Source organism: Eublepharis macularius, chromosome 11, assembly GCF_028583425.1.
Source record: "Eublepharis macularius isolate TG4126 chromosome 11, MPM_Emac_v1.0, whole genome shotgun sequence".
In the NCBI taxonomy this organism is placed as follows: domain Eukaryota; kingdom Metazoa; phylum Chordata; class Lepidosauria; order Squamata; family Eublepharidae; genus Eublepharis; species Eublepharis macularius.
This window is the reverse complement of record NC_072800.1, coordinates 18,434,004-18,446,982: the sequence shown is the minus strand read 5'-3', so window position 1 is coordinate 18,446,982 and position 12,979 is coordinate 18,434,004. Positions and strand designations below refer to the sequence as shown.

Genomic DNA, 12,979 nt, shown 5'->3' with positions numbered 1-12,979 from the left:
TCTGGTTTGGGTACAAGTGATTACTCCTTCTATTAAATTAATTCAATTAAAATTCTTGAGAACTATTTTTAAAATACCTAGATGCATACCTTCTGTGGCCTTTAGATTAGAAACTGGCCTCGTGTTATTTAAAAATTTGACCTGGTTAGCAACTTTCAGATACAGAATCTGGTTATTATTTATTAATGATCAGAACAATTTCTTTTATAGTCTAATGATGCATCCTAATAACCAACCTTGGTTTAACCCAGTAGATAAGAAATTGGCCACCTTGGGACTTTCAATTTCCTTTTTAAAATTATTGGGGCCAAGCAAAACCACTTCAGCAATTAACATCCTTATAGAGAATATTGATTTCTAAGAAACACTGACTAAAGCTCATGGGGGTGTTTTCCTCTCCTTTTTTTATTCAGTTCCAATTATTTCATATCAACCTGTTCATTACTTACCAATATTAACCTTCCCAAGATATATCTTTATGTTTATGCTAGCCAGATTTATTGTGCTTTCATCTGCATTGTTGACAGGGAGATATCAAAAAATATTCCTTTCAGTCACATATTTTGCCCCTGTTCCGATAACCTGGTTAAGCTGGTGGTTCATGTGTTATTTCATTGTAGATTTCATGTCCAAGCATGCATAGATTTTCTGGAACCAGTGCTGGGTGAGGAAAAAAACAACCCCTGTTTTCAGAATACCGCATGATCAAAATGCTACTGGTGGGAGTCAACCAGAAAATTATCATCTCTGTAGCCAAGTTTTTGTTCTCTGCAATCAAAATGCAAGCCAAGTTAGTGTCCCATGTGCAAATTTGTTTAGGTCTAACTTTTAAAATGAAGTTGCGGATTTGGATGAATGTTGTTTTCGGGGTATTAATTGTTGAAGGTTTTTGTTTGTATGGCTTGTAGGCTGCAATTAAAGTAAGTAAGTAAAAAATACCATTTTTTACCATGTGTGTACTGATACTTGGGTAAAGAGTTAGGGACTGGTCTATTCTACAATGTATAATTTGTACAGTTTATGGTTGTAAATAGGATGATATCATGTAATTTTTGCATTGTTTAATGTGTCAGATTAATACTTACATTTTGCTTCGGTTCCATCTATTTTTCTGATTGGTTCCTGGTTCCTACAATCCAGCTTTTATTGCATCGTCCATTGGATGTCCCATCTTGTTGTTTTTATTGTATTGAATTGTGATCTGCATTGAGTGCCAGTGAGAAAGGCAGATTATACATTATGTAAATAAATAAAATTATGCATACAAATTCAGTTCACTCACCTGTCTTCAGGAGTCAAAAGGTACTGATGATCTGATCATGGATTCTCCAGCAGATAATTTAGTTGAAAAAAGCAGCTCAAAAAAAGGACAATATGGATTGGGGTTACAACACTGGGAAAAAAGGAGGAGACTAACCCTATTCATGTCATTTCCCCACAAAAGCCAAGATATTATTTATTATTAGTACCTTTCCTGGTGCCTGCTCAGGTCAGGTTTCTGGGAGTAGTGCAGTAGGGATCTTGACCAAACTTGGGTGATGGCTGGAGGAGAGCCTGCTGGCCCCCAAGAACAGCCAACCATAAACATGTTCGTGAACAGGGCCATGTTCGTGGTTGTTCGTGAGTCCCTGTTCGTGGATGGCAACGAACAACGAACATCATGTTTGGGTTTTTTTTTCTGTTTGTGCCCATCTCTAGTTACAACACTGGGGGGAAAGAAGGAGACTAGCCCTCTTTATGTCATTTCCCCACAAAAATGCCATCTTCCACATACCCATTATGGCTACTTGTTTGTTTGTTTTTCCCTACTAGGGCTGAAAACCTAGGGGGACAGTTTTCAATCAAGGAAATGTTATGTGGGGAGCTACTTCTCTCCATCTAGTACTCGGATCTATTTAGAGATCACCATGGCTTCTTCATGTGCCTAAACCAAATTCTGGACAATCCAGTCACAGATTCCAAGTATCATGTTAGTTAGCCACAGATGGCTGTGGTAGATGGATGGTCTGAGAAGGCAGAGGATGTACAGTAGGGGCCAAAGTTTAAAACATCTGAGAATAACTTCAGTGATGGTAAGAAAGAAAGCAATTTTTTTCCATGTTTAGTGCTTCATTGTTATGCAAGACCAGTCCCATATATCATAACTTGTGTAAAGTAATCAAAATGAGCAGAATTTCAAAAAACATCTAAACCTCATGTCCATCTTAGGGACATAATAATAATAATAATAATAACATTCGATTTATATACCGCCCTTCAGGACAACTTAATGCCCACTCAGAGCGGTTTACAAAGTGTTATTATTACCCCACAACAATCACCCTGTGAGGTGGGTGGGGCTAAGAGAGCTCAAGAGAACTGTGACTCGCCCAAGGTCACCCAGCTGGCTTTGTGGAGGAGTGGGGAATCAAACCCGGCTCTCCAGATTAGAGTCCCGTGCTCTTAACCACTACACCAAACTGGCTCTATGTACACATAGAGTACACATGTGTGTACTGTATCTATGTAAATATTGAACTTTACTTCCACCCTCAAAAAAAACCCCTAAAATGATTAAAATGTTTCTTGTTGATGATTTTATAATATTTTATACCAATTTTATCTAATTAAAATGAAATTAAGGCATTGATAATGTATATGGGCACTGACAAATCTTTAGCACCTGATAGGATGCCTATTGAATGCTATAAAACCTTTTCAGATTTTTAAATCCCAGAATTATATCTATTTTATGATGAGATTTTTGAGTCTGATTCCTTGCTATTGTTGTTATATGATGCTTATATTATGGTGATTCTAAAACCTGACAAAGACCATTTTTTGCCCCATTTCTCTAATGCTAAGGTATTAGCTGCCATTCTTGTTAACAGACTTCCAAAGGTGTTACAGCCCTGGTTCATGTAAACCAGATAAAATCCATCCATGATAGGCAAGGTTCTGATAATCTTAGGTTGGTTGCAAATTTGATTGCAATAAATAGTAAGAGATCTGTTCAAGTTGTTATTTTCTCACTTAACACTGAAAAAGCTTTTGACAAAATATACTGGAAATTTATTTTTGCTACATGACTAATTTTTTTTCTTCATGAATTTTTGAAATGGATTACGATGCTTTATTTATCTCCCAAATAAAGGGTATTAATTAATGGCTTTTTTTTGTACCAGTTCGTGTTGAGAGAGGTACTAGACAGGATTGTCCTCTATCTCCTTTTTTTATCTATATTTGGAACCTCCAGCTTGTTCTATCAGACAAAATAATAATATTCATGGCTAGATATGGGCATGAACGGGTAAAAAACCCGAACAGGCTGCTCAGTGTTCGTTCCCGATGACGAACACGAACAGCCGACCGGAACTGAACATGTCCCGTTACTGAATGTGTTTGGTGTTCGGTGGCACCAGAGCAGCCCCCTTAGCACTTAGAGAGCCCATATTCACAGGGAATATGCAGCAGGCTCTCCTCCAGCCATCACCCAAGTTTGGTCAAGATTGCAGTATGGATCTCAAAGTTATACATTCCCAAATTTGACACCCCCAGGAAACTCCCATACAATACAAACCACACTCCCCAGGGTGAGCCCTCAGCCAAGGAGCCCACTGAGCTTGGCCCCAGGGCCTGGCAGCAGCCCTGGAACCAGAGGGGATAGCTCCCTATCCCACCCACCACACACAGAAAAAAGCCCAGCTCCTATGCACTCTCCCTCTCTCTCTCCCAAAACGCTATTAAGAGCTCTGTCCCACTCCACTGCTTGCTGAAAGTGAAACCAGAATTGGGGGTGCAGTGCCCTTTTGTAAGCAGTGCCCTTTTATAAGCAGAGGACTCATTGAGAAACGCAGGAGGCCTGTGGTTGGCAGTCAGAACTGCCTAACAAGGGTTTGCAGGGATAAGATTGGAGTTCCCATGGCCACAGAACACTCCCCTCCTCCCTGCCTCCCCCCACCCCCCGGTGTCTGCTCTCATGTTACCAATTGTTACCGATTTGCAGCTCCACGCTTGGAAGGAAGACCTGCCCATCAAGCTAAGTTGGGGTGTCTGGGGAGACAGAGGGAGTGCAGACAGAGTTCAGGCACTCCTCCCCTCCATTGCCGAGGCAATTGATTAAAGGCATCTGAGTGTCTGGCTTCCCGAACGATGGCCGAGTGCAACGAACAAGGCTTGCGTTGACCACCTGTTCGGCTGGAATGGCGCATCACGAACATCACAAGCAGCCTGTTTGGTGTTTTTTTTTCATTCGTAATGTTGTTTGTGCCCATGTCTATTCATGGCTTTGTACATAACTCTTTGGAATTTAAAATTATTCTTTATGCAGATCATCTTTTATTGCTTATCTCAGAACTTCAGTCTTCCACTCCTGTATTAAAGAATGTGATTAATACTGTTGGTGGTTTTTCTGACTATTTGATTAATTGGACAAAATCTGGGTTGATGCCATTGGGAGTCAATATTTCACAATGTGTATTTGCTGATGGACATTTTGATGTCACCCAGATGTCATTATGTATCTTAGAATATTGATTCCTAGAGATATTAAGTATATGATTGCACTAAATTTCAACAACTTGATTGCTGATATATCTTTGGATCTACACAGATGGGCAATTTTAAACCTGTCATGGGCACAAAAAGTAAATGCACTCAAAATGAATATTATACCTAGAATTATTATTGGTTTGCTGCAATTCCTTTTCATGTACCTTTTAGATATGCTCATAAAATTAATACTTTATTTCAGAAATGTATGTGGTTGTTCCTTACCAGATTTTTCAAAAGAGGATACAACATCTATTTAAAGAAGGAGAACTTGGCTTCCCTGATCTTAGTTTATGTCATCAGGCATACTTGTTAACTTGTACTAATTATTGAGATTACTCATCTCAGTTTGGATTATATATCTTGGGATCTTTTGGAGGCTTCTTGTCTGGTGCCCCTCTTTAAATGGAGTACATTAAGGTCTATTTATGCTAAAATGGATCCTGTTCCTCCTGCAATTTCTGCATTTAGAAAACTACAAGGGGGGGTCCTCAAGGGCTTGCAGGGAGCATCTAATTTTCCCTTCGCCCACCATGTCCTCTTTCCCTTCTCTGCCTCCATAGCCTCTCCCCCTGTTTCTTCTTCATTCTCTACTTCTCATTCACTTTTGTCTGCCCCCTCTCTTCACCCTTCCCGCTTCCCCCTCCAGTAGCCTCTCCCCATGGCCTAGAGGTGTGGTGCCAGCTAAGCCATGGCCGTTTCCACACTACTCAATTTCATCTGTGGAATGTCGCAAAAAAAAAGTGGAAGATAGCGTCTTCTCGCGTGAGTTTTGCGCAACATCACACAAAACTCATGCAAAAAGAAGCTATCTTCCACGTTTTTTTTGCGACGTTACGCAGCGTTCCGGGTGAAGGTAAGTAGTGTGGAAACGGCCCAGGTCCGGTTGCATGGTGAGGAACCTGCAAGGACTTTCAGGGGGTACTTCAGTTTTTCCTTTATCCTCTTCCTCACACCATTTCATCTTTCCTTCTTACTGGCAGTCTCTATATGCTCAACTTCCCTACATCCTTCTCTGCTTCAAACCTGCTTAACAACTTACCTTTATCTGCCCAACTTACCTTTATCTGTCTTTCTTCACAATATGGACCCAAAGCAGCTCTTTGCCTCAGTATTATCTTCACAACTCTGAAAGGTAGGTTAGGCAGAGAGTGTGTGACTGGATCAAGGTGAGGTTCAACAGCAGAGTGGTTATTCAAACCTGGATCTCACATATCCTGCTCTGAAAATGTAACCACTATATTACAAGGGCTTTGGGAGAATGGTTGTCTGCTACTGAACGATAACAAACAGCCAGGTCTGGGTGAGTCATGCAAGTCATGTGGTATCAGGTTGTTTGGGGGTTTCTTCTGTGCTTGGCCCTAATGAGTCCTCCCTCAAAGTCCAAAACAGCCCCAGAAAGGGCACTGTCCCCTCCCCCACCTTTTCCCTGACAGAAATCAGGCCTGGAATACTGACAGGACTGTTATGGTTGCCTAGCAACAGCCACTAAGGGCATCTGGTTAAAGCTATAGATGCACCTTTTATCATTTTGAGGTTTTTTACACCCCAAATGTATTTTTTCAATTTCAGATTTTTCTGCAAACCTGGGGCATTTTTCAGGTGTGTAGGAAGAGCTGTCTTGTCTGTTCATGGCTTCAATCTCTGGATTTAAGTATCCAAAAATCAGGGCCACGTGCCTATTAGTATGTAAGATGGCGTGTAATGTCATCACAATATTAATTGGACCCATATTCACCTGCTAAATTAACATGATGGGCCAATCCAGATGTAAAAGTTGGGAGGAAATTTTTATGAAAAGTTTGGTCAAATTGAGGGATTTTTACTCTGGACCATTGGTAAGTTTTTGATGACGAGGTTTTATAATTTTCTCAACGGAGATCTAGACATAATTTGTTAATTTTTGCTGAAAGGCAATATTTACAACTGCAACATCTGTTAGAATCTAAATATGGTCCTGCAGCACTGAGTGTTTCAGTCTCTCCCCCACTTCTGGAAACTCTCATTGACTCAATCAGAAAATGAAACCTACAATATTGGTTTATAAATATTTGATGTTGGTTAACAAATACGATATGCAGCGTCTCAGGAATGAACAGAATGAGCTAGAGCATCTAATTTTGCTAGAGCAATGGAATATGGCCTTCAACTCTACATCAGTAGCTTCTATGGATCTCGAGCTGCAACTTGTTTGGCATAAAATTATGTTTTGAGAAAAGGAAACTAAAGCACCTTTTCAGTAAAGGACTAAGTACAGAGTCTAATGCTGGTATTGTAACTTACAGATGCATCTCTTAAGCATATACTTTGGATATGTCCAGTTATTTGATCTGTTGGGGGTGGAGTTATTACTCTTATTGATTTTGTATTAGAATACTGATTAGTTTTTGAGGATGTTTATGTACTTTTAAATTATTTGCTTGTCTTCTGGAGTCTAACTGATGGTCAACAAAAATGGACCCTCCATGCCCTTATTGTAGTGAAAAGATTCATATTATAATGCAGCACTAGAGCGGCAAATGCCCACTTTCTATAATTCAATGGACTGAAGTCCTTGGAAAGCTAGCAGCAGATAGGATTGGTGGGGTGTTCTGCCTCCCCCCGTCTTTCCCCAGAATCAGCTGCTTCAGGCGGCCTCATTATAGAGTAGATCCATAGTTCTGCCTTCCCCACAGAGAAAACTGCACAGAATTCTGCTTCACAGCACACAGGTAATAAAAAAAAATCCCATGTGGATTGGCACTGCAGATCCGCCAGAATTTTTGCATGCTTAAGGTGTTGTGCATTTGGAAATTGGCATAATTGTAATGCAGGAGGGATGCCTGCTGTTCTCTCTTGCACAACTTAAGGGGAGATTTGACTGGATAGTTGTATCAGTGTTTACAGTGCATAAATGAAGCTGTAGTTTGTGATAGGCTTAAAGTGGTTTGTGGATTTGCATTCTTTTCCCTGTCGCTCTGAGTTGGTATCAGTTTAGAAAAGGAAACACCCTACTCAAGCACTAGGGGTGTTTGTTCTCTGAATGCAAAAGCACAGCACTCTACTGCAAACCGAGAGTGCAATTCTCTTGAGCATGAGAAAGGAGAGAGTGTGCACACATCCCATTTTAGAAGCAGGATTATTGTGCCAAGGCTTCTTTCGGCCTGAATTGATTGCAAGGCTGATTAGCTGGAGGTATAGATGCTCTAAATGTGCATTACAAGCAAGAGCAAAAGTCCAGCTCACTGGCAAAAGACATATTCTTTTCCTCAAATGATATACAGTATTTACTTTGCAATGTCATCCAAAGAACTAGATGACAGAAATTAAATTATTCTTTGGAAGAAATAATTATTCCACTGAGTTAGCTTGTGATATACTGGAGTTGCTGGGGAATTGCAGGAGGAAAGCCAGGTTAGCTTGTTGTAGCAAAATAAAACAAGTCCAGTGGCATCTTAATCACTAACAACATTTTGCATGTGCAGCTCCGAAGATATGTAAAGAACTCCCCGGCAAGGCTATTTCTGCTCAGGCACCCGCAGGCTTTCAAAGCGACATTCTCCACAGCTTGCTGTGTAACTGTGGGGAAAGTGAGTCCGGGCTTGGCAACCCGGACTCAATTCACTCAAAACGTATAATGTAGTTTCGACCTTGGTCTTTAAGGTGCTACTGGACTTCTGTTTTATTTTGCTGGAAAATATCAGTGTCAGAGATTGGCCTAAAAATCAGCTCCTGACATTGTTATCCTTTGACATGATGTGCAGACTAATCCTATGCATGTTTGTTCAGAAGTAAGTCCCACTGGGTTTACTGTCCAGTAAGTGTGGATATAATTGCAGAGTTACACCCTTCTCAGCCCAGTGACTTAAGTAGCCTTTAGTCAGACAGAACTAAGAGCCAAGCTGCAAGTGACGAATGACACTTGAATGGCAAGTGTGTTTCTCCCTGGGCCAAGCTACAAGTGACGAATGACACTTGAACGGCAAGTGTATTTCTCCCTGTTCACTTGCCCTCCACTCAATCCACTTGCTGTTCAAGTGTCATTCGTCACTTGTAGCTTGGCCCCCTGTTTACTTGCCCTCCACTTGCGCTCCACTCAATCCACTTGCCATTCAAGTGTCATTTGTCACTTGTAGCTGGGCCCTGAGGAAGGGCAGATAGGAAGCGAGCACTTCATTTAAAGTGACTGAGGGCCAAGCTACAAGTGGCAAATGACACTTGAACAGCAAGTGAACAGACTCACATGTATTCCTCCCTGTTCACTTGCACTACACTTGCGCTCCCCTTGATCACATAGTGATCAAGTAGAGCACAAGTGAACAGGGAGGAATACACATGAGTCTGTTCACTTGCTGTTCAAGTGTCATTCGTCATTTGTAGCGTGGCCCTGCCCCTGAGTTGCCAGCAGCAGAGACAAAGAACCAGCTACAGGTCTTTGTTCCCTCAGCAAGATAAATACTCTGTTTGCCTCCCTCTTTACCCTCCTATGCTCCCTCTCCTTCCCCCTCTCCCAGAAAGCAGGCTTGCAGAAATTATAATTCCTCTGCTTGCTTACCTGCCCCTCTCCCTCTGAAGAGCAGAGTAGGCATTCCACATCATTAGATTTCCCAGCCCTCCCATTATGGTGAAAGGCCTCCTGCGGACACAAGTTCTGTTGTCCACTGCCACTTGAAACAGAGGAAGGGGCGAACAATAATGGCACCATCATTGCTACGTCACTTCCTGGTAAAACCTGATTTACCATAGAGTTTCTGGCAATTCCTAGAGCTATCCTTTTGATGTCTGTGTTTTACCAGGAACTGACCCAGCGACACTGCTAATGTCAAGCACCCCATGTCCCTGACCCCAACCCCCTCCCAATCCCCCCTACACATAATTGCAAGAGCTACATATCATTGCAAGAACCTCTCTGTATCTACTGCTTCTCCATCGCTTGCTTTTCTCTAGGGGGGTCATCTGCCAATCTTTTTAGTGGGGCCGACTCCTGTTGCTACTTGTGCTGCCCAGAGACGGGTCTGCAACCTAAGGTATATTGGAAGAGTAGGTGGGATGCTAGAATCAACAGTATGTGAAGGGAATGACAGGCAAATATTTGTATGGGACTAAAAGTCTTTTAAGAGATGTTTTACAGGAAGGGAAATGATAGAGCTAAATAGTTGTCCATAATCCAAGTGCAAACCATGTATGCCACTGCACTAAACCAATCGTTCAGGGTGCTCCTGTGTACATTTATTACTTTTTGTGAGATCTTATATGTTCCTTATATGTTCTTTTCCCAAAGTGGCTTACATCATTTTCCTCTCCTCCATTTCTTTTCTCACAATAACTCTGTGGATCAGGCTGAGGGTCTGTGACCAGCCAAAGGTAACTCAGGCAGCTTCTATGGCAGATTGGGGATTCGAACCTGGATCACCCAGATTCTAGTCTTACACGCTGACCACTGCACTACACTGATTGATCTCTTGCTCTGGATTATGATGTTGTTTTACTCGGTAATTGTAAAAGATTGCTGACCTCTGGCCCAGAAAGAGAGGGGAAGGGTGAGGTGAGCAGTGGAGGTGGTACCGTAACTCCTCACTGGTGCAAGCAGGCAAGCAGCTGGCACGGCCTTTGTGTGGGCAGTTTTGGTGCTCACATAGAAGCAAACGGTGTGGTAGAGTAAATTCAAGTCTTCATTTGAAGTGGGGGACACCAGCCATCCCAACTGGGCTGAATACATTGGGGAAATAGTTCACAAGCTTAAATCCTTTTTATAACAGATCTCTCAACAAAATCCAAGCAGTGCCAACATAGAGTCTTGGGGAATATGAATCTTGTTAAAATCACAATGCTCCAGGTAGTCATAGCCATCACTTTGACAGTTCTCCCAGGTAGCCCTGCCAAGATTGAATGTGTTGCACATTGTCCAAACAGTTGAACAGGGCAGCAATAATTCATTTCCTGTCATGGCTCATTCCCGCTCATTCATAAGAAAATAAAGTCAACAGTACATCAAGTGTAACAATATTACGGTGATGAGTAGTGTACGCTGGAGAGGCTGCAGACATAGTCAAAGTTATTTTCCAATAAGCATCAGATGGGAATCTGATCATCCTTGTCATGCGACTAGGAAATATTTTGAGTGCCTAATAAACTGTACAGAAAAGAGAAAAACAAAATATCTAGTTTAGTAGTGGAGGCAGCAGACTGAAAATAATTTGATTGCTGCAAATATAAATGTAGACTGTCCCTTCGCGGCATTGGAGTTGCAAAACAAAAGTGTTGCATGAGGAAAGTTTAGATGAGACGAGTAAAAGTAACCTTTATTATGTTTGGTTGTTGTGGGTTTTCCAGGCTGTATTGCCGTGGTCTTGGCATTGTAGTTCCTGATGTTTCGCCAGCAGCTGTGGCTGGCATCTTCAGAGGTGTAGCACCAAAAGACAGAGATCTCTCAGTGTCACAGTTTTCTCACGAAACCTTTATGTTGGCAAGATGGGGAGCTCTCCCTTTTGCAGTTTTGGAGGGGAGCTATAAAAAGGTCCCCATGAAGGACAGAATCTGTCCCTGGGGCATTGAAGAGGTGGAATCAGTGGAGCATTTCCTGTCCTATTGCCGTTTTTACCACGGCATTTATTCAAATGCAATTGCCCTATTACTTAAAAGCTTTTCAAGCTTTTCTGATGTTGATGTTTCAAAGAAGCTTCTAACAGGTGTTAATAATCGGGTTACTATTAGCTATGCAAAAAAAAATTCAGCAGCTTGTAAAATCCGTCGGTATTTTAAATTTTAGTAAATTTTGACTGCTGTGTAGCAGGATTGGCCTTCTGTATTTTTAAATTTGTAATGTACATTTTTCTTATCTTTCGATTTGTACTGGTCATAGACCGAATAAATCTGAATCTGAATCACTGAACCAACCAGATAATATGTCACAAAAAAGGGGTGGTCTTAGTGATTCTGGGACTCTGGGCAAAAGTCCAGACATTCCAAAGAGAGGAGAAAAGCAATGATCAACCTTTTTCGAATACAAAAATATGGGCAAACTTGAAACTATGACGTTCTAGCTAGAGCAGAGAAGGAGGATGCTAGCTGCCTAGTGGAAGTTCTGAGTTTCTTTCTCCTTCATTTACAACCTGTAGGGATCCTCCAGTGGATTATTCTCTTTGAACCTGCAAAGAGAACAAGAAAGTATTATACGAGAACTTTAAAGTAGAGACACAAATCTCTTTTACAGCTATGTACATGCAATGATGAGCTTACAGGGATTGTACTATTGATTGTTTGTGTACATGTAAGAAGTGATGAGTTTATATGTATTGTATTTATTAGATGTATAATTTTTGTATGATCTATTTATACCTATTTATTACACTGTGTACACTTTGCACTTTGGTTGCTTGTTAATATAACCATTTATGGTCATTGATTGTTATTTGAATTTATATTTCTCGGGAGAGTAATTATCTTAACATAGATTGTCCCCAAGCAGTTCTTGTTAGCAAACAGGGCCGGCCCACACTTTGAGGCCGGTGAGGCCACCGCCTCAGGGTGCTAAGGCGCCAGAGGGGCACTGGCCCAGGGGCAAGGGCGCACGCCATGGAGCTGCCGCTGCCGCCACCAGCCAAGAGCGTATGCTGGCAGTGGCAGCATGGGGCAACTGAGCGGGCAGCCTCACGTTCAGTTGCTCTGTGGGCCAGGCGCAGCTGGTGGCCAGGGCGGCCGGCTGCACCTGGCCTGCAGAGCAACTGAACGGGAGGGCTGGAAGGCCCCCCGTGTGCGCACCCAGCCCTGCGTGATGACATCACACGCAGTGATGTCATCACACAGTCCGGTGCATGCACAGAGGCAGCATTAAGCTGCCTCAGGTGCTGGCAATGCTGGAGCTGGCCCTGTTAGCAAATGTGGACATTTTCAGGAGGGGGTCTAAAAGGTACTGACCAATTAGGTGACTGGGGTGGGGTGGGAAGTATTATGGGCTGATGCCTAGAAATTTATTGGCATGCACCCAACTATCCGTGCATGGAAGAATTGTTGCATTCCTCTCCGTTCATACAGTCCTTTCTAATTCCAAGGAAGATAATTTTCCTGAAGTTGCAAGATCTGTCTGGAGGAATGGCAAAACACCACGTGAGCACAAGGAAGGAGGAGCAAATTCCTCCCCTTGTCTCTCTGCACTTGCCTTGCTCCTTCCTTGCTGTTCCTTCATGCGGGTCTCACAATCCTGGGAATGATCCTTCCAGGAGTCAGAGGAGGCTGCAGGAATAGAAGGGAACATGTGAACAAAGTGAACACGTGAAGCTACTTTGTACCTAATCAGACCACTGGTCCATCAAAGTCAGTATTGTCTACTTAGACTGGCAGTGGCTCTCCAGGGTCTCTGGGAGAAGTCTTGCACATCACCTAAAACCTGATCCTTACTGGAGATGCCCGGGGATTGAACCTAGGACCTTCTGCATGTCAGGCAGATGCTCTACTGCTGAGCCATGTCCCC

General features: G+C 42.3%; 1 protein-coding gene across 1 annotated transcript in view; it reads left to right on the top strand.

The window, feature by feature from the left end:
- The window catches only part of CNTNAP2 (contactin associated protein 2), a 1,091,545-nt gene that overhangs the window by 733,280 nt on the left and 345,286 nt on the right, over positions 1 to 12,979 (top strand). The window lies entirely within an intron of this gene.